This window comes from Gadus morhua, chromosome 13, assembly GCF_902167405.1.
Source record: "Gadus morhua chromosome 13, gadMor3.0, whole genome shotgun sequence".
Classification (NCBI taxonomy): Eukaryota; Metazoa; Chordata; class Actinopteri; order Gadiformes; family Gadidae; genus Gadus; species Gadus morhua.
The window spans coordinates 27,377,184-27,401,814 of NC_044060.1; the positions used below are offsets into that span (position 1 = coordinate 27,377,184).

General features: G+C 49.3%; 1 long non-coding RNA gene across 1 annotated transcript; it reads left to right on the forward strand.

Moving 5' to 3' along the window:
• Window positions 1-9,875: 9,875 nt before the first annotated feature.
• LOC115556670 (uncharacterized) lies at window positions 9,876-13,372 on the forward strand. The gene is made up of 4 exons (XR_003979109.1): window positions 9,876-9,932; window positions 12,630-12,731; window positions 12,971-13,097; window positions 13,262-13,372. It is a non-coding gene; the product is annotated as an uncharacterized LOC115556670 (long non-coding RNA).
• Window positions 13,373-24,631: the final 11,259 nt, after the last annotated feature.

Consider the following 24,631-nt stretch of genomic DNA (forward strand, 5'->3'; position numbering starts at 1 on the left):
TCATCTAGATAACGCATGTATGATAGAGGTTGCAGAGGGCAGACGGCGAGCGCAGAGGCTTCCCACTGCACCATAAAGAGGTTTGCATACGAGGGGGCGAACTTCTTCCCCATAGCCGTGCCTTAGATTTGGAGAAAGAACTGATTGTAAAAGAGGAAATCATTTCTCGTGAGGTTTATCTCCAGCAAGCGAAGAAGTTAGTCGTCAGGGCGCGTGACGTCAGGACACAGGTTAAAAGCATCACGCACGGCGCGCATGCCCCCAGCAATGTCTATATTAGTGTACAGACTGCCAACGTCCATAGTGAATAAGAAAGCGTGCGCAGGGATCCGAAGAGCAGACCTTGGTGACGAAGTGTCTTTTACGTAGCTCGCGTGTGAGATGAAAAGCATTTAACTTGGAGAGAAGCTCCTGCTCTCTGAATGGGAGCGCACGGGAATAGTTGACTTCAGGAATCAGGAGCGCAGCGCAAGGGAACGCGATACGTGCCCATTTAACAGCGGTTTGGAGATTACGCACAAACGATTTCTATAACTTGTTATTCCTTTCGTTTAAGCCGAAAGCCAGGACCAGTTTGCGGACCTTGGGGTTGATGGTGGTCTTGGCCATCACCGCGGAGGCATGACGGAACGACGCGCCAGGATAACCATCGATCTGGAGTCCAGGTATGCTAAATTCAGCGAAGCGTGTGACGTTTGAGTCACCGAGAATGAGAAGCGGTTCCCTAGACTGTAAGTGCCACTCTTGGCATTTCTTACCCGTGCTTGGGTGTCGGGTGGGTCGAGCGAGGGTCACAGTCGGGGTGGAGAAGGAAGAGGCGGGGCTGGCGGGGTCCCGTGCGTCAACCGGTGCGTCGTTTCTCTCCGGGTCGGCCCGGGCCAACCCATGCGGGGGTGTCGAGCCGGAGGGCGGTGGAGGAGGAGGAGGGGGGGGAGGAAGAGGAGAAGAGGAAGGTCCGGGAGCGGGCATGGCTGCGACTCGTCGGCGGAGGCGGCTGGACGCGAGCCTGGTCCTTTGAGCCAACGGTGTGGTGCTCTGGAGAAGTCCCGGGGCTGCAGGCCGTGGAGGAGAGGGGGTAAGGGGAACGGGAGAGGAAGAGGAGGCGGGAGGGATGGGGGGGCACAGGGGCGGAGAAGAAGGAGAGGAGGAGAAGGCCAGCGAAAAGGTAGGCGACGGCAGCCTGGCCGGGGAGCGCCGTTCAGCAGGTCCTACCCCCACGTCGAGGGCCTCCGGACCGGGTCCAGGGGACCGGAGGCCGGGGGCAGGAGGCGGTGGTCCAGCAGGTAGGGTGAAGCGTGACAGCACAGCTCCAGGGGCGGGTTGCGGGAACAGCTGGACCAGAGGGACCGGAACGTCCAGAACCTCTCTGAGGCGAGAGCGCAGCGCGCTCACCGTCTCCGGGCGCAGGCGTTGGCCGAAGTGGCGTTGAGCCCAGGCCAGGGCCACGGTGAAGTTCGGGCGCCAGATGGGGTCTGGAAGGAGGAGGAGAGCACCCACCTTCTCGTCCACCGCAGCCTTGTAGTGGTCCCGGAGCAGCAGCATGCTGGTGTACCGCCAGTTGCGCGCGTCACCGTCAATCAGCTGCGCGGTGGCAGCGTTGGGGACAGCAGGGCGAATGGAGACCCTCAGGGACTCAGCTAGCCTGGCGACGACGGGAAGGGGCTCCGGGCCCTCGGCGTTGGCGAGGTGGTGAGAGGCCTTCAGGGCCGCCAGGAGTCCGGGTCGTCAGAGAGCTGAGCAGCCGGGGCACGCGGCGCCTGCCTGGGTGGAGGCGGACGCGCAGACCCAGTGCGCGCCGCGGTGGTGACCGGAGGTCGGGGCCGGTCGCGGGGTCGTGGGTCGGGACGCGGAGGTGGAGGTCTCACCTGCGGGGTCCGGCGGGGGGGCTCGGAGCTCGGGCGGGATGTCGAGGAGCCCGACGCGTCTCAGGAGCGCGGCGATGGAGAGGCTCCTGCGCCTCACGGCGAGGAGGCGAGTAGGCCGGTCTGCGAGGAGGCGAGTAGGCCGGTCCGTGGGCCTCGGACCAACCCTCGTGGTGGTGACGGGTAGGCCCTTAGGGGGACCAGTCCCTGACGGGCCTCGCGTGTTGCTCCCAACGTCTGGGAGACGGGTGGCGTGGGGCCCAGAGACGTTCGTGTCCGTGGTCGAAGTGATGGAAGCGGGCCTCCGGGGGCAGGTGCAGCCCCCGAGGAGAAATCCATCAGCGGTGGGGGGTAGTGGGGGTCCCGAGGAGTCCGCCTGCGACGTCCCCGTTGGACCAGGGTCCACTCACCGTCATCTTGAAGGTGGTTCGGTTTCTTTTCGAATAGTTCAAATTCGAATTAAAACGGAAAGTATATAAGCTATACTGAAATAAACTAAACTGAACTGTAAGGTAATGAGACAAGTGCGATCCAGCCAATAACCGATTTATTTGGAAATTAGGCTGCTGTGGGCATAGTACTACGTTTCGTCAATATAATGACTTCATCGGGTACAAATAGATAGCATAGAAACAGACCGTATAATGGAGAATCCAGACAAGCCGTGGTTACAGAGCACAAATGAGAGACAACGAAAACAAATACTTTTATACAGACATGTAGGAGGGAGGGGGGACTAGAGGTCTGGGGCAGAGACTCATCCAATAGGGGCCCAGGTATCAAAACAATTTCAAATTTAAACATGAAAAGCCAATGGGGGGGTCAGGTGAAGAGCCAATGAGAGGTCAGGAGGGTAAACAACTTTAAAGTTTGAATTTGGGCCAATCAGGGGGTCGAATTTCAAAAGCAATGCTGAAGGAATGCAACATTATATCACTTTTGCTGTGTTTCTCCAGGTCACCAGCAGGTGGAGCCCGGAGGATCCACCTGCTGGTGGATCCTCCGGGCTGCTCCGGGCTGCTAAGTCGCCTTAATAATAATAATAATAATAATATCTTTATTTTATATTGCGCTTTTCAGATACCCAAAGTCGCAAATTACAAAGTCATAGAGGGGGGGGGGGGGGTATTCCAGACAGGGGGACAGTACAAGCAGGACACATTTACATTTACAGGCAAAGAAGGGGGGGGGGTATTACAGACAGGGGGGACAACACAAGCACACACAGCACAGGCAGAAAAAACAGAGTTATTGAGATGTAACAGGGGGTAGAAGTGTAGGCAGTTGGGTAATGGTGGCTAGGGATAGGGAAGATCATAGGCTTGGGTGAAGAGGTATGTTTTTACAGAGTACCCCCTCTTTTTACTATGCAACAAATAGCTGGAATAAACTCCCTGAGGATTTAAGACTTGCCCCAACTCTGAGCACCTTCAAAACAAGATTGAAGACTTTTATGTTTGCTTTAGCTTTCTGCTAAATCTTAAATACTTTAAAATGCCTTTTTAACTTTCAATTAAATTTTCTCATTTTGTTAAATACATTGCACTTTCAATTTTACTTACTAAAAAGCCTTTTTAACTTTCAATTAAATTTTCTATTTTTACCAGAAAGATACATGATCTGATACCAGAGAGAAAGGATAAGGGTTACTAGAATCCGGGTTGGAGTCCCAGAGAAAGTACCAAGTTCCTTTTAGGTCGGGTTGGAGTGCCGACGCGGATACCAGAGAGACTGTTGATCTGATACACGTGTATCTGGGTTAGATTCCTAGAATCTGGGTTAGATTCCTAGAATCTGGGTTAGATTCCTAGAATAGGTGTATCTGGGTTAGATTCCTAGAATCTGGGTTAGATTCCTAGAATCTGGGTTAGATTCCTAGAATGGGTGTATCTGGGTTAGATTCCTAGAATCTGGGTTAGATTCCTAGAATAGGTGTATCTGGGTTAGATTCCTAGAATCTGGGTTAGATTCCTAGAATAGGTGTATCTGGGTTAGATTCCTAGAATCTGGGTTAGATTCCTAGAATAGGTGTATCTGGGTTAGATTCCTAGAATCTGGGTTAGATTCCTAGAATAGACTCATTTCTTTGCAATTACATTTTCTCACTTTCTTAAATACATTGCACTTTCAATTTTACTTACTAAAAAGCCTTTTTAACTTTCAATTAAATTTTCTATTTTTACCAGAAAGATACATGATCTGATACCAGAGAGAAAGGATAAGGGTTACTAGAATCCGGGTTGGAGTCCCAGAGAAAGTACCAAGTTCCTTTTAGGTCGGGTTGGAGTGCCGACGCGGATACCAGAGAGACTGTTGATCTGATCTTAAATACATTGCACTTTCTATTTTACTCATTTCTTTGCATATGTTTTCTTTTACTTATCTATTATTTTATTTTATTGTATAACAATGTTTATATGTGAAGCACTTTGAGTCTGCCTTGTGTATGAAAAGTGCTATATAAATAAAGTTGCCTTGCCTTGCCTTGCCTTTTGAGGCGGGACTTGAATGTTGTGAGTGAGGAAGAGTGGCGAACAGATTGGGGGAGGGAATTCCAGAGTCGGGGTGCTGTGCGTGAGAATGCTCTGTCGCCAAAAGTTTTTAATCGGGATATTGGTGTAGTCAGGGTGAGAGTGGAGGAGGAACGGGTGGCTCGGGAGGGGCGGTGGGGGAGGAGGAGGTCAGACAGGTAGGGGGGGGCTGGGTGGTGAAGAGCTTTGAAGGTGAGGAGGAGTATTTTGAAGATGATGCGCTGCTTGATGGGGAGCCAGTGGAGAGAGTGGAGAACGGGAGTGATGTGTTCACGGGACCGGGTGTGGGTGAGGAGGCGGGCAGCAGAGTTTTGGACCATTTGGAGTCTATGGAGGGAATGGGAGGAGATGCCAGTAAGGAGGGAGTTGCAGTAGTCGAGGCGAGAGGAGATGAAGGCATGGATGAGGGATTCAGCAGCAGGGGGGGGGGAGGCAGTGTCTGATTTTGGCGATGCGGCGGAGGTGGAAATATGAGGTCTTGACGATGTGGCTGACATGGGGAGTGAAGGTAAGGGTGGGGTCCATGCACCGGGTGGTGTTAAGGAAGCAGAGATGACGGCCATAATATAAATAATTAAAAACACAATAAAATAATACCGTTGTATCGAATTATTGCAGTGTGGGGGTCAAGGTGATACAATCCAAGGGTAAAAAAATATACAAAAACATAAAAGGCAAACTGTACATTAATGCGACCGTGATGCGGGTTCATACATTAAAAACATCGATTTTTACATGTATATATGCATTTGAAAAAATTTATGTAAACATAAAAGAAGAGGGAGCAGCAGGTAAGTGGGGGAAAGGGGATAAGTGAGAAGGAGGCATGGAATGGGGGGCACGGGACACTGATAAAGGATAAAAATAAATAAAAATATGGGCCTGGATGGAAGAAGGAGCCGAGGGAAAGGTCAAAGGGGAGTCGGGAGGGTGAATCAAATTGTAATTACAAGTGGGGACGGTAATAAGGTCAAATTAGACCGTTATAAAACCGTTTTGATAATGTTGTATTTTTCCGTTGCAATACCATCAAACAAACAGGAGATGGAGCATGGAAAGCCGTGGCGTTGGTGTTAGTCTGGGTCACCGACAGGGGGTGCAAAGTGACGCAAAACAATAATGGAATGGGGGACACGGGACATGGATAAAGGATGAAAACTAATGAAATTAAATAAAAGCAAGGGCCTGGATGAAGGGAGGAGTCGAGGGAAAGGGCAATGGGGAGCTGGGAGGGTGAATGAAAATATAATTACAAGTGGGGCCGATAATAAGGTAGAATTAGATCGTTATAAAAACGTTTTGATGTTATTGTACTTTAACGTTGCAATACCACCAAACATCCAGGAGATGGAGCATGGAAAGCCGTGGCACTGGCGTTAATCTGGGTCACCAACAGGGGGTGCAAAGTGACGCCGAACAATAAAGGTAAATATTGTGTTCATTTAAACAGGGTTAATGCATTAAAGATATATTAAAGGAAGAGGGGCAGCAGGTGAGTGGGGGATGAGGAATAAGTAAATAAAAGGAAGACAGGCAAGGGGGGCACGGGGCATATAACAAAAAATACCAAATAATAACAGTGGGTGCAGTGGAAGATCATATTAATATAATATTGTTATTAATAATAATATACATATATATATATATCAAAAATAAAAAATAGGGGGACGGAGGGGGGGCCCTGGGGCTGGGGTGGGGGGGCAGAATGAACACACATAAATGTTATGAAAAATAAAAAATGGGGGGACGGAGGGGGGGCCCTGGGGCTGGGGCTGGGGCGGGGCCAGAGTAAAAACACACACACATTTGGTATGAAAAAAAAAAATGGGGGATCCTTTGTGGGGGGGCGGGGGCTGGGATGGGGATCAGATGGGGGAGGGGGGTTAGGGTCAGGGGTGGGAGGGGTTATGTTTAGGGTCAGGGGGGGCCCGGGTTAGGGTTAGGGTCAGGTGAGGGAGGAGGTTAGGGTTAGGATAAGGGGTGGGAGAGGTTATGTTTAGGGCCAGAGGGGGTGGGGTTAGGGTGAGGGCTAGGTAAGGGAGGGGGTTTGGGTTAGGGTGGGAGGGGTTAGGTTTAGGACCAGGGGGGGCGGGGTTAAGGTCAGGGTCAGGTGAGGGAGGAGGTTAGGGTTAGTATAAGGGGTGGGAGGGGTTATGGTGAGGGCTAGGTAAGGGAGGGGGTTGGGGTTAGGGTGGGAGGTGGGAGGGGTTAGGTTTAGGACCAGGGGGGGCGGGGTTAGGGTAAGGACCAGGTGAGGGAGGGGGTTGGGGTTAGGGTGGGGGGTGGGAGAGGTTATGTAAAGGGCCAGGGGGGGCGGGGTTAAGGTCAGGGTCAGGTGAGGGAGAGGTTAGGATGGGGGCTAGGGGAAGAGGATAAAAACCATGATGAGGGCCCGGTCTGTGGTGGAGGCAGAAGGGGGACGGGGCCAGGTAGGCTGAGGTAAGGGCCAGGGCGAGGGGCACAGCTCTAAGGGAGGGGGCATTGAGGGAGGGGGGCACACACACTAACATGAAACATAAAACATCAAACATAAAGAACCAACGGCAGGTAGGTAATCTAAACGGGATCACACTTAATAAATGAACAATCCAATGCATGAACCTTACATCATGTAGAGGATAAAAGGTAAGTATGTACATAATAAAGCACAAGCAACACATAAGGTCATAGCACATAGATAGTCATAGAACAAGTATCAAACAGTGATGACCCTGAGGCGGTGCAGTCCATGTAACAGAGATCCCAGTGGGATTTAAGGGAGAGCAGGCAATGGTGGCAGGGAGGGAAGGAGGTCCGAGGAGACTGTAGGAGGCACTGGCGGGTTAGGACAGTGTTAGGGTTAGGGTTGGGGTTATGGTTAGGTTTAGGATTAGTGCGCTCCCTCATGCGCCATGCAGCAGTACATGGGACTATCATGTAGTCTCCCATGCACTACTACCATGTAACAGGAGGAGGGCACGGGTACAAGCAATTAAAATACGTTAAAAACCTTTGCTTCAATAAAATCAATAAAAGGAATAAAATATGGGAGAGGTTATGTTTAGGAGGGGGGAGGGAAGAGGTTATGGTACGGAACTGATGGAGTGGCTATGTTTTAGGACCGGGACGGATGGAGGGGCGAGACGGATCATCATTTAGGCCAAACGGGGCTATGGAGGAAAGCCTAAAGATCCACCTTCTCTCAGCAGCTCTCCACTGGACCAGGGACCAACCGACATTGGTCTCTAGACCGGACAATGAAAAGTTGTTGATATGATGTGAGATGAAGTGAGTATACAGCCGTTTATCGTTTGTTCCTTTCTGAATATGGTAAATGTGTTGGTATAACCTCTGTTTAATAGTAGCTCCCGTTTCGCCCACATAGATGATCCTGCATAGTTTGCACTGGATGGCGTAGACGACATTGCAGGGAGTAGTGTGAAGGTCTGCGAGATGGGGGCACCGGCTCGACAGTTGAAGATGTACTTCAGGTTAGTAAAATAGGGGTCGAAGGTTGTGCGTATTGCTTTGTTGAGTGCTGTATGGACTAGCATGTCCTGCACATTTTTATTACGGCGGTGTGACATAACATTTTTAAAAGAAGCGAGTGGGGCGGTTTGAGGTTTGGCAGAATTAAAATGTTGCTTTATAGCTTGCTTGAGGGGGGCCTAGTTGTCGCGAGAATGTTGTAATGAATGGAATTAACTTATGTTCCGTGTTCTTTTTTCCAGGGAGAACGGGCCGGCCTGGCTGGAAGAGGGCGGTCACTTCCCCTTTAATAGTCAGAAGAAAACGTTTGGAATAGCCGCGGGGTCTAAGGGCCTTGAAAAGGGTCCTGGTGGCCTGCTCTACGTGGTGGGGTAGAGAGCAGATGCGGTGGAAACGGATTAGTTGGGACTTGATGATGGAGCTGAAAGTATGCCGGGGATGGTAGCTGGTGTTAAATAATAAGGAATGCCTGTCAGTGTCTTTAAAATAAACCTTGGTGGCTAATGTTTTGTGTCCATCCTTCGTCTCTGTGAAAAAAACTATTGTGTCAAGGAAGGGGACCTGCTGGAGATGGAGAGTGTGTTTGAGTTTGATACGGGGGTGGTGTGAGTTGAGGATATGCATAAAGTGGTTGAATTCCGTTTCGGATTTGTCCCAGAGGCCAAAGAAATCATCTAGATAACGGAAATAAATTAAGGTGCGTGACGGGCATTTAAGAAATGCAGATTCCTCCCAGTCGGCCAGATAAATGTCCGCGTAGGCCGGTGAATATTTCCTCCCCATGGCGCAGCCGCATATTTGTAAAAAGAACGATTTGTCGAATAAAAAGTCGTTACGGGTAAGAGTGATTTCTAAGAACTTTAAAATAAATGTATCAGGACGAGATGGTTCACCGCCTCAAGGCCCAGGACAGTGTCAATGTTCGTGTATAAGGAATCTACATCGATTGAAAAGATAAACGTGTTATCGGGGACGGTGAGACTTTTTAACTTGTTAACAAATGTATATGTGTCCTTGAGGTAGCTCGGGTGAGTATGGGATAGGGGGTTAATATATAAATCTATAAACTCCGCCAAATGGTACGATTCAGAGCCACAGTCACTTACTATGGGGCGTCCCGGAGGGACCACGAATGGAACAGTCCAATTCTCTGGGGGTTTGTGTATTTTGGGGAGAAGGTAGAATAATTAAGACCCTAACCATCGCCTGACGCTCCAGGTACATGGGCTGCGTGAGAGGGCCATAGTAGATGGGGTCATTAAGTTGAAGTGTCGCCTCCAGAATGTAATTAGTTCGATCCTGGATTACAATTTGCCCTCCCTTATCCGCCGGTTTGATAATAATCATGGCGAGATTTTAATTTGTTGAGGGTTAGGGTTAGGGCTCCCGAACCTGATCCCCAAGCCCCCCCGCGCACGTTAAGGCCCCCCGGTTGTACGGTACCAGTGTTGGGCGTAACGCGTTACAAAAGTAACGCGTTACCGTAATATATTACATTTAGTCAGTAACGGAGTAATATAACGCGTTACTAACTATATTTCGGTAATATTATTACAGTTACTGAGTCCGGTAACGCGTTACAATCATGGACATAATAAAGGATGGACCACGGACTGGAAAATGGCCGCCCATTCATTCCTATACAAACTGCTCAGTGGCGCAGGGTAACATACAGGAGCGATTTGCTTCCGCGTTATGCGGCCAAGACACGTGGACTAGTCCGTGACGTACCGGATGCAGAAATATAGAACGCATGCGTGCCCACCCGCCCACTCCGGTCCAACAACAATATAAAATGATACCGTATTGCACCTGTTCTTTGTCTTTGGATCTTTTGAATAAATGGATCAATACATGATGAATCACAATGATCGCAAGCAGAGGACCGTGAGAGTTATTGAGCAGCAGATGAACCAGTTCAAAAATCGGACACGTTAACGGAGCACTGAACTAGGCCCTCTTGGATGCCATTTGTTTCACTACGACTCCTTTCAACTGCACACCCCTCTTCCCCCGCGAGATAAGGGCTAATAAAACGCTTGAGGTGGCGTTTTGAGGACATGGCATGAAGGTAATTATTAGCCTTTGATTGATATCCAGACATTTTTTGCGGAGACACATTCCTGTTCCCCACTTGTATTGGAGTGAACGGAGATATCTACTTCTGGGTCCCATGATTTGAGGGACCCGTCCACAGCCCGCTTAAACAGCTGCAATACCAGGCTTGGCCGCTGAGCACTGGTGGATTGCGGAAGTATGTGTTCCTGGGGGCTTGGTTACAATCCGAGCCACACAGACTCCAGCCCTTGTTTGGCTGTATATTTTGTCTATTAAGACTTTGTTGTTTGGTCCTAACCAAAACATTAATAGGCTCTAAACATAAGTTCCTTGTAAAGTCTCTGTGGGACTGAAATGTTGAATGTGTTTCATTATTTATGCTGTTCTCATGCTCTTTTTTATTACTGCTATTTACTGCTATTTCAGGGCAGGATATATGATCAGGTTCTAAAATACTTAATTACAAAACATGCCCTGTCTGGTGGCTGTTAGACGTCATTCTTGAAGTGAACTTTTATTTTATTATTGAAATAGTATAAACTATTAACATGTTTGATTTCATGGAAATGCAACTTTTTTTGTTAAATGTTTGTGTGGCTGCACTTTGTAACTAAGGAGCTAATAAATGAGGCATAGAAAAATAGTTTGTCATGTCGTGTAAAGGTTTTGGTTGTTTAATTATTCTATATCATAACATTATTGTAATTCAGCCATTCATGGAACACACTACATGCAGATGCAATATAGACCTCATTAGACTTTAATGTTTGCCCCCCCCCCCTCCGCCTTGTCCTGAATGTTTATTTTGGTGAAAGTAATAAGTAACTTATTACTTATTACTCTACACAGAAGGTAATATTGTAAAGAAACTTATTACTTTCAAATGCAAGTAACAAGTAATATGAAATATATTACATTTTGGAAGTAACTTGCCCAACACTGTACGGTACCCAAACGTCGAATCCAGAGGCGTTCGACTTGACGTCTGCTAGCGGTAGACCACCTAAGGTTGCTATGTAACGACGTGGCGTACAGTGAGAGCAAGCCGTGCATAGTAAAGTGTTGCACTAGAGGGAGGTGTGTGTCCTTCTCTCGCAGAATGTTGTACCTGTGCTGGGCGAACCTAGTGAGCAAAGTGTTTTGGGTTTCTCCCACATATTGAGCGCCGCAGACGTCGCACCAGATTAGATAGACACAGTTCTTGGAGAGGGGGCTCCCCCGTCCCTGTGTAGGGAACACGTCGTGTGTGGTTTGATTGCGTACCCAGCCTGGACAAGGATGTCCCGGAGGTTCTTGTTCTTCCTAAACGCTGCGATGATGCTAAAGTTATTAAGGAGGGTGGTTGAACTAACCATGTGTGAAAAATAGTTTTTAATTTCCCTCACTAGACGAACCGCCGACGGGGAGTAGGTGGTAACGAAGGGGAGATGAGGGCCAACAGCAACCGCTTTGGTTTCTCTGAACGTTCTGAGGGCCTTTCTCAGAAACGATCTGCAGTACCCTCTGGTGGACAACGCAGAGAATAGTACCTTGGTGGCTGACTGAAAGTCCCCAGGCCTAGAGCGGATCCTATGGAACCTAAGCAATTGTGATTTTACAAGCCCGGCATATGTGTGTCTGGGATGAAAGCTGGACTTGTGCAGCAGAGCGTGTGTGTCAGTGTCTTTAAAGTTGACCTTGATGTCCAGCCGGGATGTGGATGGGAACTCTGGGCCCTTAAATGTGGTCGTGTCTAGGAAGTCAACAGAGGAGGGGCTAAAGGTAGATTTAATAGTGATGGACGGGTTGTGAGTGTTTAGAATGGTTAAAAAGCCGTCAAAATCCTCCCTAGAGTGTGGCCACACCCCCCAACTATCATCCAGGAATCTAAAATAGTGTAACGTTTTTTTGGGACAGGACGCCAGGGCTGACACCTCCCATTCGGCCATGAATATGTTTGCGTAGGGTTAGGGTTAGGGTTAGGTTGAGCAAGTGGCACATGGGAGAGAGCGGAGGGCACAGGCACAAGCAAATATATTAAAATAATAACTTTGGCTAATAAGATAATAAGATAATGATAATAAAAAGGATAAAGAAAATAATTAAATAATAATAATAATAATAATAATAATAAAGGGTTGGGGTAGGGGGAAGAGCTATAATATAGACAAGAAAGGTTATGGTTAGGAAGGAGGTGGAGAAGGTTATGGTTAGGAGAGGAGATGGAGGAGGTTATGGGTAGGAGAGGAGATGGAGGAGGTTATGGGTAGGAGAGGAGATGGAGGGGGTTATGGTTAGGAGAGGAGATGGAGGAGGTTATGGGTAGGAGAGGAGATGGAGGAGGTTATGGGTAGGAGAGGAGATGGAGGAGGTTATGGGTAGGAGAGGAGATGGAGGGGTTATGGTTAAGTTATAGTAAGGGCTGGATGTTGACTGGAACTAAAAGGAAGGAATAAATAATAAACAGATGAGTTACGAAGGGGGGCGAGGACCACCCTCATTTATGCCCAACGGAGCAGTAGAATCAAGCCTGAAAATCCACCTTCTCTCCGCTGCCCTTCTCTGGACCAGGGTCCAACCTAGATTGGTCTCCAGGCCAGAGAGGGAAAAGTTGGAAATATCATGTTTGGCAAAATGGGCGTACAATAACTTTGAAAACGTCCCCCTCTGAACATGATATATATGTTGGTAAAGTCTCTGTTTTATAGTGGCACCTGTTTCGCCCACATAGATGGTTCTACATTGTCTGCATTGGATGGCATAAACAACATTGGTGGAAAGCAGCGAGAAGGTCTGCCAGATGGGAGTTTGCCAAGTTGAAGATGTATTTGAGGTGAGTGAAGTAGGGATCCAAGGTTGTGCGTATCGTCTTATTTAGTGCCGTATGAACCAGCATATCTTTTACATTTTTATTGAGGCGATATGCCATGATGACTTTAAAGGTTGCGAGTGGAGTGGTTCGAAGTTTAACAGCGTTGAAATGCTGTTTGATGGCTTGGTGAAGGGGGCCTAGTGAGCGAGAGAATGTTGTGACGAGTGGGATTAATTGCTGATCTATGTTTTTGTCTTTAGCAGAGAAGTTGGCCTGGTCGGATGGAAAGAGAGCGGCTACTTCATGCTTGATAGTACGGAGAAAGCGTTTGGAGTAACCGCGGGGCCTAAGGGCCTCAAAAAGGGTCCTAGTAGCCTCCACTACATGGTGAGGGAGGGAACAAATACGATGGAAGCGGATAAGTTGGGATTTGATAATAGAACTACAAGTGTGTCGGGGATGGTAGCTGCTGCTAAATAATAAAGAATGCCTGTCAGTGTCTTTGAAATATACTTTAGTGCCTAATGTTTTGTAACCATCTTTTACCTCAGTAAAGAAGACTATGGTGTCCAAAAAGGGGACCTGCTGGAGATGAAGAGTATGTTTAAGTGTGATACGGGGGTGGTGTGAACTAAGAATGTGAATAAAGTGATTTAATTCTGTCTCGGATTTATCCCATAAGCCAAAAATGTCATCAAGGTACCGATAATATAGGAGCGGACGTGACGGGCATTTGAGAAGAGCTGATTCTTCCCAGTCAGCCAAATAGATGTCTGCATAGGCCGGTGAATATTTTCTACCCATAGTGCAACCGCTTATTTGGAGGAAAAAAGATTTATCAAACAGAAAATCGTTCTGGGTAAGGGTAAGCTGTAAAAATTGTAAAATAAAATAATCAGGACGAGATAAAACGGGTGATGATTCCAAGGCTTTTTTAACAGCCTCCAAGCCCAGAGGAGTATTGATATTAGTATAGAGAGAATCAACGTCTACAGAGAAAATAAACGTATTCTCAGGGACGGTTAAATGTTTCAGTTTATTAACAAATGTATACGTATCTTTGACGTAACTCGGGTGTGAATGGGACAGGGGATTTATATAGTAATCTATAAATTCTGCCTGGCGATAAGATTCCGAACCACAGTCGCTCACAATGGGACGACCCGGAGGGACCAGATATGGTATAGTCCAGCTCTCTGCAGCCTTATGAATCTTCGGAAGAAGATAGAATAGTCTAGCGAGCGGGAGATCCGGGCCGTAGAGGTAGTTAGCTTGTTTTGCTGTAATAAGGCGTTCCTTTTTCATTTGATCAATTAAAGTTCTGACCATCGTTTGTGTCTCCAAGTACATCGGCTGTGTGAGAGGGCGATAATATGTAGTGTCGTGAAGTTGACGTGTCGCCTCCAAAACGTAATTGGTCCGATCCTGTAGGACTATTTGACCACCTTTATCTGCTGGTTTAATAATAATCTCCTGCCGAGATTTTAGATCTTTAAGAGCCTGCTGTTGTTGGGTGTTGATATTACCCTCCCCTTTATGACGTCGGGGTCGGAGGTCACGAAAGGACCGGAGGTCGGGGTCAATTAGCTTGCGTATGGGTGTCGAGACGGACTCCATGGCTGGCTCCCACATAGACGGTATGGTAAACGGTAGGTTGGAAAAATCTGTATCAGAATAATCCAGAATTTTAAGACGCCGGTGATATGTGTGCATGTCTCGCCTCAACAGGTCGCGGTCTGGAAGTGACGGTGTCGGGATGAAGGTGAGGCCCCGTTCGAGGACCTCGCGTTCTAGCGGGGACAGCTGGACGGTGGAGAGGTTAGAGACATTGGAAAGGGAGACCGAGGGGGGCGACGCTGCGCCTAGCGACCCAACTGTAAACCCAGTTGGTCCAGCCAGTCCCTCATCATCGATCTCGCCGTCTCCGGAGTCCAGGGGATGTTATCATGAGTGGTCTGAAATTTGAGTAGAGATAGTTGGTTGAGGTAGCCAGAGCGGGAGTCCACGTCCTCTATGTGATCTCTAACAAAGGTGTTAAATGCTTTAACACAGCGAAGTTGGCAGGCGGATAACCTGATGGAAACGGTTAGCAGAGGAATAACAATACGGGCCTGTGGGAACTTCTCTCTGGCTAATCTGACCAATCGACGGGTGTCTTTGATGATGGTGAGTGCTGTCTGTACCCTAAGGCAGTTGTCAATTTTGTGTCCGGTCTAGGGGACGTAAGCCTCAGCAGGATGGCCGTGAGATGTCTAAGTGTCGCTCCTGGATAGCTGTCTGCCTGGATAGAGTCCAATTTAAATGTAGGTATGCGGGCAATATTAGAATCCCCCATAATAATGACCGGTTGTCTAATGGGGAGGGACCAAATGGAGGCCTTCCGGTTGGTGTAAGGATGTAAACGGGGCTGGTAGCAAGAAGGGGACCCGGATTGGTCATCTACCGATGATTCAGATGGAGAGGGGAGGAGTAATGGGGGAGAGGAGGGGGAGGAAGAAGAGGAAGAGGTAGGAAGAGGAGATGGAGCCTGGTGAGACGATGTGATGTTCGGTTCTTCCCCTGTTGTGGTAGATCCATCTGCAGGAGGGATCAAAGGAGGTGAAGGAGAACAAGGGTGGATCTCGGCAATGAAGGTGAGCAGGTTGGGTTGTTTTTTTGCATTCTGGTTTGTGTTATTTTGTTTGACGACTGTTAAAGTGGTCTCCTCCGTCAGAGAAGGCGGTGAGGAGGTCAACATCAGTGGAGAGGTCAAAGGGCAAAGCTGCCCCTGAGTCGGGTTTCTCCTGCGGGAGAGACGACTGGGTCTGGGGGTTGAACAGGTAAGAGATGTAATTGGGGGTTCAGGGCCTGGTGTGGAAGACTTAAGGAGGGTCACTGAGGTGTGATCTATAGGAGTTGGAGGAATGGTGTCAGTTAAGGTAGTCTGTGCTGGTAAGATGACAGGAGGTGGACGTGGTCTGACCACCGGGAGGCGTTGTGGTAGGGGAGGGTGGTTTGCCGTGGTGGTTGAGGGGCTGGTGTAGCTGTAAAGGTGGGAGGAAAGCGTCGGGCCAAACCAAGGGAAAATGGTGGGAGGGAGAGAAGAGAAGGGATAGGTAAGGGCCTGGAAGGTAAGATGAGTGTGTTGCGGTGTTTGAAGGGAAATGAAGCAGTTAGTGGTCGTGTAGGGAGCGGTGGGAAGGTTGCGTTGTCTGAGATAAGCAGTGGAGTAGTAGGTGGTGGCAGATCGGCAGTAAGACTGGTTAACAATGAGCGAAGTGTAGTGATAGATGAGGGAGTCAGGCCTCTGCCGTACCTTTGGCGGGCCCATCTAAGAGCTCTATCAAGGGCCTCCTCACTAAATGGGCTCAGGGTCAAGGGGAAATCCTTTCGGATTCTTCCATAATGTTTCTGTAGGATCCGTAAATTATTATTCAACCAGTCAATTGTGTTATTCTTAATTTCAGCTAAAACAATGTCGTCCGGTGCCGCCGGTTTGATGAAGGCTGTGAGGTATGCTACCTTTCTAGCCATCCCCAGTGGGGGGACCCCTGTAATGAGGGCTTCCGACAGAATCTCTGTGTGGTGGATCGATTGGAGAAGTTTAAACTATGTTTTGCTTAATAAAAACTCTGAATTGCTTGATGTGTCTGTCCCAACAGGAGTAACCTTGGAAGGAGGAGGCTTCTGTGGTACTGTGTTGTAGGTACCCAATAGGCTAAATCTGTTTTTATAAGAGTTAGCCATTTTAAAGGGGGACCCAGACTAATTCAAAAGAAAAAGAAAAGCGGGGAAGGGGTTGGGGTATAAAAAAAGAAAAGAAAAAGGGAAAACAGAAGAAAAATGCAAAACAAACTATCATAAGGTTAAACCGCAATTCGCATTGAAAAAAAGATTTGCTAGAACAGATGTAGTTGTGGTTATGCAGCTGTGAGTCAGATCGTAGAGTAAACTAAAAATAAGAAATGAAAATAAAAATGTAAGGGAATGAACTATGCAAAACCAAAAAGGAAAAAGTCAAAGGTAGAGGGTTGGTGGGATGTGGTTGGTCCGATGGTGAATTGTCTTAGCTGGGAGGTAGATTGTGTTCAGGTCAGGAAACAAGATGTTGCTGATCGTCTGGTAGGCTGGTGGTAAGCTGGTTGTGGGCTGGTGGTAGTTCCCAATAAGTGACCCTAGAATGGTTCAAGGGAGGGGGGGCGGGTGGAGTTGGGCCGGTTGGTTGAGTAGATCGTAGTAGATGTTGTGTCGGTCTAGTCTTCAGTGTACACACATACATATATATGTATATATATGCACACACATGGACACACGCCCAAAAATCACAAACCCATACTCTCTTCTGTAATGAAAAAAAGCCTTAATGTTGGAATGGCATTGTTCGGGGAAGGCAGGAGTGTGTCCCTGTTGTTTCTCTGTGTGTGTTTTATCTTCTCATAGTCTTGCAGTGTGTACACACTTTAGAAAAAACTGAACTGAACACACAGATGTTGGTACTCACCGCCCAATAGACCACCAGGACAAAAGGAGAAGGTCTGAACAACTCACTTCACGACGTGGACCAGATTGAGTAAGTATATTCCAGAAGCAGTTAAAAAAGTAAATATTTATTGGATCTAGAAACAATAAACTAAAAAAGGTTGCACACCAACAAAGGTTAGGGTTAGGGTTAGGATAGGGTGTTTTAACCGAAGTGCACCCCGGTGCAGGCCGTTTTCAGTGAATATCTTTTGACAGGAAGGTGCTAGAGAAACGGGAGGCAGACGCACCCCCCCCCCCCAAAGGGAGGAGCGGCTTTCCAAGTCTGTGCGACCTTCCCCCCCCGAGATGTGGAGTCGGGCATCACATATGCTGCTGGCCGTAGCGGCTTTGCACAGCAAAATCCTAAGTGTGCTCGGTGAATATATTTTGACAGGAAGGTGCTAGAGAAACGGTTAGGGTTAGGTACAAGCATTAAAGGAGACTCCGGGTGCACGGGCCATCATCATGCAACTCCCCGAGATCCTCGACACACTCCCACATTAAAACACAAAGGTTATGAAGTCCCCAATCTAGCGATCGTGAGACATTTTGGTCTGTTCTTTCTTTTTTCAGAAGCCTTTTTTCCGGGTCGCGTAGCTACGGACAAGAAGGGACTCGCCCCCAGTACCTTGGCATGCCCGATGGGCCTCCTGGTGGGCGTGTCTGGTGACGCCGTCCGCGGGAGGGTCAAAGGTCAGCCGGACAGGGGGGTGTCGTAGTCGTACGAAGGGGCGTGGCGAGGAGCTGGAGGAGAGACGACCCGGAAGGGCGGGGCTCACTCCGCGGCAGCGGCAGGGCAGGAGAAGGCCGTGAGGCTTTCTTTGAAGGGCTGACGTGGCGTGTGGGCCCCCTGGGGGGCGTGTCCGGGGCGACGCCATCAACCGGGATGTTCGAGGGCCAGCCGGGCGTGGGCGGAGCCAAGGGAGGACACACGGGCTGACCAGAGGGGCGTGGCGTGGGCGGAGCCAAGGGGGGACGCACGGGCTGACCAGAGGGGCGTGGCGTGGGCGGAGCCAAGGGGGGACGCACGGGCTGACCAGAGGGGCGTGGCGTGGGTCCAGCGCCGGGGCTTGGCGGAGGTGTGCGCCGTCCTCTGCGGCGCGGCCGGAGGGGGTCTCGAGCCTGCAGGGGGAAGGAGAGGGGGAGGGGGGGAGGAGGGGGAAGGGGGGAGGAGGGAAGGGAGGCTGGGGGGGGGAAGGGTGGTAGGAAGGGAGGGGGGCGTCGGGGGCAAGGGGGACCGGTCCCTGGCGGTTCGTGTGTGGGCGTCCCAACCCCGGGGAGATGGGTCGCGGGGGACCCAAGGGGGAGGGAGAGGAACCGGTTCGTGACATGCGCAGAAGTGACTACGGCAACCCGGGAGGCGGGAGGGCCAATCAGGTGCCAGGCTGGATCAACACTTTTGAATTTTCAACAAAGACGCATAACGCGTCACGATCCATGATGGCTGTCCGGAGACGGGGGGACCAATCAGGTGCCAGGCTGGATCAACACTTCCGCACGGTGACAATAGGTGATGACTGACAACAGAGGACGCCAAACAGGCCGATAACATGTGGTATTCGGACTGTACGGGGAAGCACACACAAAACACAAATTACGCGAGTCAGACAATGTAAACGATCGTACCGACAGGACATAAACGAATACATTGGACGGGGCGGGTGAATAAAAAACGACAAACAACAATAAAAGACAATAAACGTAATTCAATGAGGGGATAAAGGGGCAAATAAACCAATAGAAGGTATGGAATAAAGTACGAGCGTCACAATGAAAGTGCGTCACGTGTCATCATTCCAAGATGGATACCCGGAAGCGGGGGGACCAATCAGACGCCCGGCTGCAGAAGGAGAAGACAAACACAGAGTGAATTGAATAGATTAAATAATGTAAACGATCATACCAATGGGACATAAACGAGTACATTAAAACGGGGCAGATGACAAAAAATAATAAACACAATACAATGAAGGGATAAATGAAAAATAATAAACGGATAAATCAATAGATAAATCAATAGAAACTAATGGAAACAACCGAGAGGCAGACGCACACACACACGCACGAGCGGTGCTGGGTCAGGCCAAACGGGGGGGACATAAGAACGGTGGTGAGGGGGACCAGAAGGGGAACATGGTAAGGGTCAGGGTCACAACAGGGTCAGGGGTCAGAGCCCGGGGAGGGGGACGGTTGGGGTTAGGGCCAGATGAGTGAGGGGTCAGGGTTAGGGGCAGATGAGTGAGGGGTCAGGGTTAGGGCCAGATGAGTGAGGGGTTAAGGTAAGGGCCAGGAGAGGGAGGGGTTAAGGTAAGGGCCAGGAGAGGGAGGGGTTAAGGTAAGGGCCAGGAGAGGGAGGGGTTAAGGTAAGGGCCAGGAGAGGGAGGGGTTAAGGTAAGGGCCAGGAGAGGGAGGGGTTAAGGTAAGGGCCAGGAGAGGGAGGGGTTAAGGTAAGGGACAGGAGAGGGAGGGGTTAAGGTAAGGGCCAGGAGAGGACGGGGTTAAGGTAAGGGCCAGGAGAGGGCGGGGTTAAGGTAAGGGCCAGGAGAGGACGGGGTTAGGGTGGACGGTGAAAGGGTGAGGGCAAGGGGCCGTGCGCAAGGGCCGAGGCGAGGGGCACGTCTCAGAAGGAGAGAGAGGGATGGGGGGCACACGAAAACAACAAACACCTACGGCTCGGGGAGGGACACACGGGACCACACGGGAGAAAACAAAACACAACCACAATATACAAGAACCTTAAAATGTATAGGGTGAACAGGTGATGGGCAACAACAATAACACACACAACAACACAAATCATGAGCCCTATAGGGCAACGATACGGCTGAGGGCGGTGTAGTGTTTGTTGAGGACGGTCTGGCCGGACTCGCGTGCCCAGGTGTTGGTGGGGAGGGAAGAAGATCAGGAGAGTCGATAGGAGGCACTGGCGGGTTAGGGTTGGGGTTAGGTTCAAGATTAAATGGCATCATCACACAACTCACCTGGATCCCCAACCCAACCCCACACTATGTGATGACGTCCTGGGGGCATGCTACTGAGAGTTCTCCGTTGATGAGCCCCTCAGCAGTGGAGCAGCCGAACGAGGCTTCCTGGTAAGTGATGCAAGCCTCCTGGCGGTGCTGGCACGTCTGGAGAACATGCACGTGTGCGTGATCGGCGTGACGACGTCCGCGGGCGGGTCAAAGGTCATCCGGGACCTTCTCGCGTTGCTGACGCGTTTCGTGGACCTCCTGGTGGGCGTGTCCAGGATGGCGCTGTCAGCCGGAGGGTTGAAGGTCAGCCGGGCGCGGGTGGAGCCAAGGGGGGTGCCGACGGGGACAGCGTCCCGACGAGGGTTGGTCTGGGCAGACCCACTGGGGGGTGTCATGCCGGGAGACGCAGGAGCTGGCAGAGGGGAAGTGGCGAGGGTCCGGCACCAGGGCAGGGCGGAGGTAGGCGTCGTCCTCTGCGGCAGGGGCGCGGCCGGAGGGGGTCTCGAGCCTGCAGCAGGGCGTCCGCGTGTCCTGGCGGAGGCGGTGGCCGTACTGGCGAGCGGCCCAGGAGGCAGCCACATCAAAGTTGCGCCGCCAGGCAGGGTCCGCAAGGCAGGAGAGCTCACTCACCTTCTGGGCCACCGTAGCCCTGTAGTGGTCCCGCAGGAGGATGGTGGTGGTGTGTCCCCAGTTGCGAGCGTTGCCATCAATGAAGCCAAGGGTCGCGGCGTTGGGGACAGCAGGGCGGCTGCGGATGGAGGCCGTCAAGGAGCCGGTGAGCCTGGCGATGATGGGGAGAGGGTCCGGGCCGGAGGCGTTGTCCAGGTGGTGGGCCGCCTTGATGGCCGCGAGGATGAGGCGGTTCTTGAGCGCGAAGTCCGGGTCATCGGAACGGGGGAAGTCCGTAGTTACAGACTCTCAGAGGTCATTCGTTATTTGATTGTCCTTGTTGGACCGTATGTAGGCAATGCTACACAAAGGAGCCGTGCATTTACTGTTGCGCAGTGTGTCTGTGTTTCAAGTTCAATGGTGGCCCCACATGTTCAACGTACATTAACCATGGATAGTCAAGCGCCGTGTTGTCCATTATCCCTTACATAACCGCTATGTCAGTGACACAATTAGGCCTAGGCTTTTTTTATTCTACAAACTCATATTATAGCTGTGAGAATTGTTAAGAAAAATCCCCTCCATAGTCGCCCTGGAGTCACAGGCCGACAGTCTCCTGCAAGAATCAGGGAAACCTATTATAGGACATTCATCCCAAAAATTAAACATTTAGATCAATACGTGATACTTTGTTTTGATAGTTATATACCTCTGATTGGAGATTGATTGTCGGCGGCTCCTCCAAAATAATGTTTGTACCTTCAACTAAAAATGACACAATTAATTTACACTCAATCATTTCACATTTGATTAGCATGACAATTATTTATGTCCATTGCCAATACATGAATACATACTCATTACAAACGCCTTGGAAGTCGAGGCAGTGCCAGTGGGGTCAGAGGTCATCCCCCCTTCCACCATCATCGGCCGACCTTCGTTATTGGCGAGAGCCAGCTCCTCCGAAGTGGTGAAGGGTGGTGGAGCGGTCCCCCTCCCAGTCGTATTCATTTGGGTTTTCTTTTTATTTGCTACAGGTAATCAACATGAGATTAAAGGTTGGAGCCTAGGTCATTGCAAATCATAGGCTAGATTCACCTGAAATTATTCAAATGGATGCTTACAACTTCCCACATTGAATAATATTTTAATATTTATTTTTGACTCGGCCCAACGTTCGTAGGAGCGTGCTGGCAACACATCTATGGGGATAAAAGGCATGATGTTGCATGATATTTTTCAGACAATATGCAGAATCTTTTCACTTTCGAATTAACACGGTCGGCTATTTTTTGCCAGCACGCCACCCTAGCCATATTATGGGCAACCGTGTTCCCCTTGGCTGTGATTTGAACTTTGAATTCCTCGTAGGAGTTCATAATAAGACACTGCTCGCTGCTAATCTTAATTTTAAGACACTGCTCGCCTTGGGTGAAATACACCGCTCTGAGAGCGGTGTATTTCACCCAAGGCGAGCAGTGTCTTAAAATTAATCGATCGAGAGCAGCGCTCTCGATTAATCGATCGATTAATTTTGCATAAGGGTGAGTCAAATGACGCGAGAAACGCCCCTTTTGTGAACGCGCATTGAACCTAAAGCGGAAAACCTGGTTCAACTAATTGAATCTAAAGTGAGCGTCGTGGAACCATTTAACTCTGATTGCGAGTTGCGGCTCTGTCGAGCCAGGTTTCCCCAAGAAAGCCTGGGTATGTTCAGCGAGCTTCGTGGTATAACCCCAGGTCCCAGTCTAAACAATCAGGCTTGAACAGAGTGACACACAAACACACAGACACTTTAAAGGAGTTTTTCACCCGCTCTGTATCCTTGCTTGCCCCAACAAGTTTGTGCGGCGTGTTTGTTGTTTTGTTTCCGGTGTAGCTAGATCCGGTATGGTGTTGTAGTTTTTCTAATGTGACTAGTTGTTGCTAGACAGCAGGTGAAACAACTACAACGTTTGCCAAGCCAAAAGAGCGTTAATCGCGCGTTAAAAAAATGAACGCAGTTAAAATTGGTTTGCGTTAATGCCGTTAATAACGTTAAACTGCCAGCCCTAATAAAGACACACATAGATAAACATGCGCGCATGCACAGACGCATATATAAACACACATACACAAACACATAGGCCTATACAGGAACACAAACACATATACACACACACACACACACACACGTATATGAACACAAACAAACAAACGTATATATGAACACACACACACTCACGTACATATGAACACGCGCCACGTGCACACACACACCTTATTATAAACACTCAAATATACACACAGACACATGTACACCCGCACACGCATCTATAAACACACACACACACACACACACACACGCAGATATGAACACACACACGCAGATGTGAACACACACACGCACGGACTACACACACAAGTATATATAAACACACACACACTGTTTTGGTGATTTATATTCATGTAGCCTACTCAACTATAATCCAAATGCTACATTTTCTTGGGCTTCTTAAAGTTGATCTTGATTAACCATGAAAGGAAGAGACTTTTAAGATCTTCCATCAGGTTAACTTAGCAGGTTTTGCAAAGACTATATTTCTAATGTCAAATGTATTTTAATTATTGATTGATGGTCAATTTTAACATTTTTAGAATAGAAATAGAATAGAATAGAAAGCCTTTTATTGTCATTGCACGAGTCAAGTACAACAAATTTCTTTTTAGTAAGCTTTCCCAATTGGTGCATTCAAGAAAATAAATAAATATATAAATAGAACAAGAACAACAGTATACCAAATAGAAATGTAAATAATGTAAAATAAATAATAAAGTAAAATAAAGTAAAGTACAATACAGCAGTGGGAGGTAAGGGGGGGGTCAGTCAGTCGGGGGTCAGTGCATGTGTGTGTTCAGGGTGGATACAGCTTTAGGGAAGAAGCTGTCTCTGAACCGTGAAGACCTGGTTCTGATGGACCTATAGCGCCTGCCTGAGGGCATCAGGTCAAACAGGTGAAAGCCAGGGTGGGAGCTGTCCTTTGTGATTCTCTCCGCTCTGCTTAGGCAGCGGGAGATGTATATGTCCTTCAGGGAGGGGAGGGGGCAGCCAGTGATCCTCTGTGCGGTGTTTACCACTCCCTGGAGTTTCTTCCGCTCTGCCTCAGTGCACTGTGAAAACCACACTGAGATACAGAACGTCAGAAGACTCTCGATGGTGGAGCGGTAGAAGGTCACCAGCAGCTTCTCTCCCACGTTGTTCCTCCTGAGCACCCTGAGGAAGTGAAGCCGCTGCTGAGCCTTCTTGACGACCACCGCCGTGTTGGCAGTCCAGGAGAGGCCAGCAGAGATCATGGTGCCCAGGAAGCGGAAGGTGTGGACTCTCTCTACACAGTCACCGTTGATGTAGAGGGAAGCCGGGTCTGCTCTGCTTTTCCTGAAGTCCAGGATGATCTCCTTAGTTTTTGTGATGTTCAATGCCAGGTTGTTGTCTGAACACCACGATGTTAACTTCAGGATCTCATCCCTGTAGGCAGACTCGTCTCCCTCTGAGATCAGTCCCACCACCGTTGTGTCGTCCGCGAACTTCACTATGGTGTTGCTGAGGTGGGTGGGACTGCAGTCGAAGGTGTACAGAGAGTAGAGGAGTGGGCTCAGCACACACCCCTGTGGAGAGCCTGTGCTGAGGGTGCGGGTGGAGGAGAAGTGGGGACCGAGTTTCACCTTCTGGGGTCGATTTGTGAGGAAGTCACTAATCCAGGAACAGGTGAGCGTGTCGAGACCCAGAGCTGACAGTTTGCAGACCAGGATAGCCGGGATGATGGTGTTGAAGGCTGAGCTGTAGTCAATGAAGAGCATCCT